This window comes from Chiloscyllium punctatum, unplaced genomic scaffold (assembly GCF_047496795.1).
Source record: "Chiloscyllium punctatum isolate Juve2018m unplaced genomic scaffold, sChiPun1.3 scaffold_378, whole genome shotgun sequence".
Taxonomy (NCBI): Eukaryota; Metazoa; Chordata; class Chondrichthyes; order Orectolobiformes; family Hemiscylliidae; genus Chiloscyllium; species Chiloscyllium punctatum.
The window spans coordinates 102,501-108,924 of record NW_027310112.1 but is presented as its reverse complement, the minus strand read 5'-3'; positions in this window follow the sequence as shown (position 1 = coordinate 108,924).

Genomic DNA, 6,424 nt, shown 5'->3' with positions numbered 1-6,424 from the left:
CCACCGTTGGAAATGCACGAAAATCGGCCTGTACACGGGGGAGGCCCCCCTCTCGAAGACGAGACCGTCGGCAGACCCGCCGGAACAAACCCGGCTGAGCTACCCGGCTTACAAGTCTCAGAGTCGGGTTGAGCAGTCACATTCACCCCCATCCCCTTATGAACCTCTTCCCACCGTTGGAAATGCACGAAAATCGGCCTGTACACGGGGGAGGCCCCCCTCTCGAAGACGAGACCGTCGGCAGACCCGCCGGATCAAACCCGGCCGAGCTACACGGCTTACAAGTCTCGATGTCGGTATGAGCAGTCACGTCCACCCCCATTCCCTTTTGGACCACTTCCCACGGTACGAAATGCATGAAAATCGGCCTGTACACGGGGGAGGCACCCGCCTCGAAGACGAGACCGTCGGCAGAACCGCCGGGTCAAACCCGGCTGAGCTACCCGGCTCGGAAGCGCCAAAGTCGGGTTGAGCAGTCACATTCACTCCCATCCCCTTTTGGGCCACTTCCCACCGTTGCAAATGCATGAAAATCGGCCTGTACACGGGGGAGGGAGCCGCCTCGAAGACGAGACCGTCGGCAGAACCGCCGGGTCAAACCCGGCTGAGCTACCCGGGTTAGATGCCTCAAAGTCGGGTTGAGCAGTCACATTCACCCCCATCCCCTTTCGGCCCCCTTCCCACGGTTGGAAATGCATGAAAATCGGCCTGTACACGGTGGGCGCTCCCCCCTCGAAGGTGAGACCTTCGGCAGAACCGCCGGGTCAAACCCGGCCGAGCTACCCGGGTTAGAAGCCTCAGAGTCGGGTTGAGCAGTCACATTCACTCCCATCCCCTTTTGGGCCACTTCCCACCGTTGCAAATGCATGAAAATCGGCCTGTACACGGGGGAGGCACCCGCCTCGAAGACGAGACCGTCGGCAGAAGCGCCGGGTCAAACCCGGCCGAGCTACCCGGGTTAGAAGCCTCAGAGTCGGGTTGAGTAGTCACGTTCACTCCCATCGACTTTTAGACCACTTCCCACGGTTCGAAATGCACGAAAATCGGCCTGTACACGGGGGAGGCTCCCCCCTCGAAGGCGAGACCGTCGGCAGAACCGCCGGGTCAAACCCGGCTGAGCTATCCGGGTTAGAAGCCTCAGAGTCGGGTTGAGCAGTCACGTCCACCCCCATTCCCTTTTGGACCTCTTCCCACCGTTGGAAATGCATGAAAATCGGCCTGTACACGGGGGAGGCACCCGCCTCGAAGACGAGACCGTCGGCAGAACCGCCGGATCAAACCCGGCTGAGCTACCCGGCTTACAAGTCTCGAAGTCGGGTTGAGCAGTCACGTCCACCCCCATTCCCTTTTGGACCACTTCCCACGGTTCGAAATGCATGCAAAACGGCCTGTATACGGGGGAGGCTCCCCCCTCCAAAACGAAACCGTCGGCTGAATCGACGGGTCAAACCCGGCCGAGCTACCCGGGTTAGAAGCCTCAGAGTCGGGTTGAGCAGTCACGTCCACCCCCATTCCCTTTTGGACCACTTCCCACGGTTCGAAATGCACGAAAATCGGCCTGTACACGGGGGAGGGAGCCGCCTCGAAGACGAGACCGTCGGCAGAACCGCCGGGTCAAACCCGGCTGAGCTACCAGGCTCGGAAGCGCCAAAGTCGGGTTGAGCAGTCACATTCACTCCCATCCCCTTTTGGGCAACTTCCCACCGTTGCAAATGCATGTAAATCGGCCTGTACACGGGGGAGGGAGCCGCCTCGAAGACGAGACCGTCGGCAGAACCGCCGGATCAAACCCGGCTGAGCTACCAGGCTCGGAAGCGCCAAAGTCGGTATGAGCAGTCACATTCACTCCCATCCCCTTTTGGGCCACTTCCCACGGTTCGAAATGCACGAAAATCGGACTGAACACGGGGGAGGCTCCCCCCTCCAAAACGAGACCATCGGCAGAATCGACGGGTCAAACCCGGCCGAGCTACCCGGGTTAGAAGCCTCAGAGTCGGGTTGAGCAGTCACGTTCACTCCCATCCCCTTTTGGACCTCTTCCCACCGTTGGAAATGCACGAAAATCGGCCTGTACACGGGGGAGGGTCCGCCCTCGAAGGCGGGACCGTCGGCAGAACCGCCGGGTCAAACCCGGCTGAGCTACACGGCTTACAAGTCTCAAAGCCGGGTTGAGCAGTCACGTCCACCCCCATTCCCTTTTGGACCACTTCCCACGGTTGGAAATGCACGAAAATCGGCCTGGACACGGGGGAGGCTCCCCCCTCGATGACGAGACCGTCGGCAGAACCGCCGGGTCAAACCCGGCTGAGCTATCCGGGTTAGAAGCCTCAAAGTCGGGTTGAGCAGTCACGTCCACCCCCATCCCCTTTTGGACCACTTCCCACGGTTCGAAATGCACGAAAATCGGCCTGTACACGGGGGAGGCACCCGCCTCGAAGACGAGACCGTCGGCAGACCCGCCGGATCAAACCCGGCCGAGCTACACGGCTTACAAGTCTCAATGTCGGTATGAGCAGTCACGTCCACCCCCATTCCCTTTTGGACCACTTCCCACGGTACGAAATGCATGAAAATCGGCCTGTACACGGGGGAGGCACCCGCCTCGAAGACGAGACCGTCGGCAGAACCGCCGGGTCAAACCCGGCTGAGCTACCCGGCTCGGAAGCGCCAAAGTCGGGTTGAGCAGTCACATTCACTCCCATCCCCTTTTGAACCTGTTCCCACCGTTGGAAATGCACGAAAATCGGCCTGTACACGGGGGAGGCTCCCCCCTCGAAGGCGAGACCGTCGGCAGAACCGCCGGGTCAAACCCGGCTGAGCTACCCGGCTTACAAGTCTCGAAGTCGGGTTGAGCAGTCACATTCACTCCCATCGACTTTTGGGCAACTTCCCACCGTTGCAAATGCATGAAAATCGGCCTGTACACGGGGGAGGCACCCGCCTCGACGTCGAGACCGTCGGCAGAACCGCCGGGTCCAACCCGGCTGAGCTACCCGGCTTACAAGTCTCAAAGCCGGGTTGGGCAGTCACGTTCACCCCCATTCCCTTTTGGATCACTTCCCACGGTTCGAAATGCACGAAAACCGGCCTGTACACGGGGGAGGGTCCGCCCTCGAAGGCGAGACCGTCGGCAGAACCGCCGGGTCCAACCCGGCTGAGCTACCCGGCTTACAAGTCTCAAAGCCGGGTTGGGCAGTCACGTTCACCCCCATTCCCTTTTGGATCACTTCCCACGGTTCGAAATGCACGAAAACCGGCCTGTACACGGGGGAGGGTCCGCCCTCGAAGGCGAGACCGTCGGCAGAACCGCCGGGTCAAACCCGGCTGAGCTACCCGGCTCGGAAGCGCCAAAGTCGGGTTGAGCAGTCACATTCACTCCCATCGACTTTTGGGCAACTTCCCACGGTTCGAAATGCACAAAATTCGGCCTGAACACGGGGGACGCTCCCCCCTCGAAGGCGAGGCCGTCGGCAGAACCGCCGGGTCAAACCCGGCCGAGCTACCCGGGTCGGAAGCGCCAAGGTCGGTATGAGCAGTCACATTCACTCCCATCCCCTTTTGGACCGCTTCCCACGGTTTGAAATGCACGAAAATCGGCCTGTACACGGGGGAGGCGCCCCTCTCGAAGGCGAGACCGACGGCAGAACCGCCGGGTCAAACCCGGCCGAGCTACCCGGGTTAGAAGCCTCAGAGTCGGGTTGAGCAGTCACATTCACCCCCATCCCCTTTTGAACCTCTTCCCACCGTTGGAAATGCACGAAAATCGGCCTGTACACGGGGGAGGCCCCCCTCTCGAAGACGAGACCGTCGGCAGACCCGCCGGATCAAACCCGGCCGAGCTACACGGCTTACAAGTCTCGATGTCGGTATGAGCAGTCACGTCCACCCCCATTCCCTTTTGGACCACTTCCCACGGTACGAAATGCATGAAAATCGGCCTGTACACGGGGGAGGCACCCGCCTCGAAGACGAGACCGTCGGCAGAACCGCCGGGTCAAACCCGGCTGAGCTACCCGGCTCGGAAGCGCCAAAGTCGGGTTGAGCAGTCACATTCACTCCCATCCCCTTTTGGGCCACTTCCCACGGTTCGAAATGCATGAAAATCGGCCTGTACACGGGGGACGCTCCCCCCTCGAAGGCGAGGCCGTCGGCAGAACCGCCGGGTCAAACCCGGCTGAGCTACCCGGGTTAGATGCCTCAAAGTCGGGTTGAGCAGTCACATTCACCCCCATCCCCTTTCGGCCCCCTTCCCACGGTTGGAAATGCATGAAAATCGGCCTGTACACGGTGGGCGCTCCCCCCTCGAAGGTGAGACCTTCGGCAGAACCGCCGGGTCAAATCCTGCCGAGCTACCCGCGTTAGAGGTCTCAATGTCGGCTTCAGCAGTCACATTCAATCCCATTCCCGTTTGGACCTCTTCCCGCCGATGGAAATGCACAAAATTCGGCCTGAACACGCGGGACGCTCCCCCCTCGAAGGCGAGACCGTCGCCAGAACCGCCGGGTCAAATCCGGCTGAGCTACCCGCGTTACAGGTCTCAAAGTCGGGTTGAGCAGTCACGTTCACCCCCATCCCCTTTCGGACCCCTTCCCACGGTTGGAAATGCATGAAAATCGGCCTGTACACGGTGGGCGCTCCCCCCTCGAAGGTGAGACCTTCGGCAGAACCGCCGGGTCAAATCCGGCCGAGCTACCCGCGTTAGAGGTCTCAATGTCGGCTTCAGCAGTCACATTCAATCCCATTCCCGTTTGGACCTCTTCCCGCCGATGGAAATGCACAAAATTCGGCCTGAACAGGCGGGACGCTCCCCCCTCGAAGGTGAGACCTTCGGCAGAACCGCCGGGTCAAATCCGGCCGAGCTACCCGCGTTAGAGGTCTCAATGTCGGCTTCAGCAGTCACATTCAATCCCATTCCCGTTTGGACCTCTTCCCGCCGATGGAAATGCACAAAATTCGGCCTGAACACGCGGGACGCTCCCCCCTCGAAGGCGAGACCTTCGGCAGAACCGCCGGGTCAAATCCGGCTGAGCTACCCGCGTTACAGGTCTCAAAGTCGGGTTGAGCAGTCACGTTCACCCCCATCCCCTTTCGGACCCCTTCCCACGGTTGGAAATGCATGAAAATCGGCCTGTACACGGTGGGCGCTCCCCCCTCGAAGGTGAGACCTTCGGCAGAACCGCCGGGTCAAATCCGGCCGAGCTACCCGCGTTAGAGGTCTCAATGTCGGCTTCAGCAGTCACATTCAATCCCATTCCCGTTTGGACCTCTTCCCGCCGATGGAAATGCACAAAATTCGGCCTGAACACGCGGGACGCTCCCCCCTCGAAGGTGAGACCTTCGGCAGAACCGCCGGGTCAAATCCGGCCGAGCTACCCGCGTTAGAGGTCTCAATGTCGGCTTCAGCAGTCACATTCAATCCCATTCCCGTTTGGACCTCTTCCCGCCGATGGAAATGCACAAAATTCGGCCTGAACACGCGGGACGCTCCCCCCTCGAAGGCGAGACCGTCGCCAGAACCGCCGGGTCAAATCCGGCCGAGCTACCCGCGTTAGAGGTCTCAATGTCGGCTTCAGCAGTCACATTCAATCCCATTCCCTTTTGGAACACTTCCCGCCGTTAACAATGCACGATATTCGGCCTGAACACGCGGGACGCTCCCCCCTCGAAGGTGAGACCTTCGGCAGAACCGCCGGGTCAAATCCTGCCGAGCTACCCGCGTTAGAGGTCTCAATGTCGGCTTCAGCAGTCACATTCAATCCCATTCCCGTTTGGACCTCTTCCCGCCGATGGAAATGCACAAAATTCGGCCTGAACACGCGGGGCGCTCCCCCCTCGAAGGCGAGACCGTCGCCAGAACCGCCGGGTCAAATCCGGCTGAGCTACCCGCGTTACAGGTCTCAAAGTCGGCTTCAGCAGTCACATTCAATCCCATTCCCTTTTGGAACACTTCCCGCCGTTAACAATGCACGATATTCGGACTGAACACGGGGGCCGGTCCGCCCTCGAAGTCAACACCGTCCGCAGAACCGCCGGGGCAAATCCGGCTGAGCTACCCCGCCCCCGAACACTCAAAGTCCCTCTGAAGCCTTGCATTCGCCTCCTTGGAAAATTGACGTCAAACATTACCAAAATCGGGGGCACGAGCACTAAAGCTAAGTCTCACCCTTTCCCTATCCCTAACCAGGAACCGAACGCCCACCCTCAGCCTCACACCAACGCCGGTGCCACTCCAGACAGACACACCCTTCAAAACCACACCCATCCGGCCATGCAACTCAAAAAGGGTCCAAATTCAGAAACACCCCCTTCAAAAGGCACTCCATCCTCGGCCACACCACCGGGACATGCTCCCCTCGGCGATAATTAAGCCCCCACCACTATTTGAAGCCAACCGCAGCCGCAACTCGAACGGAGAAATCAGTAA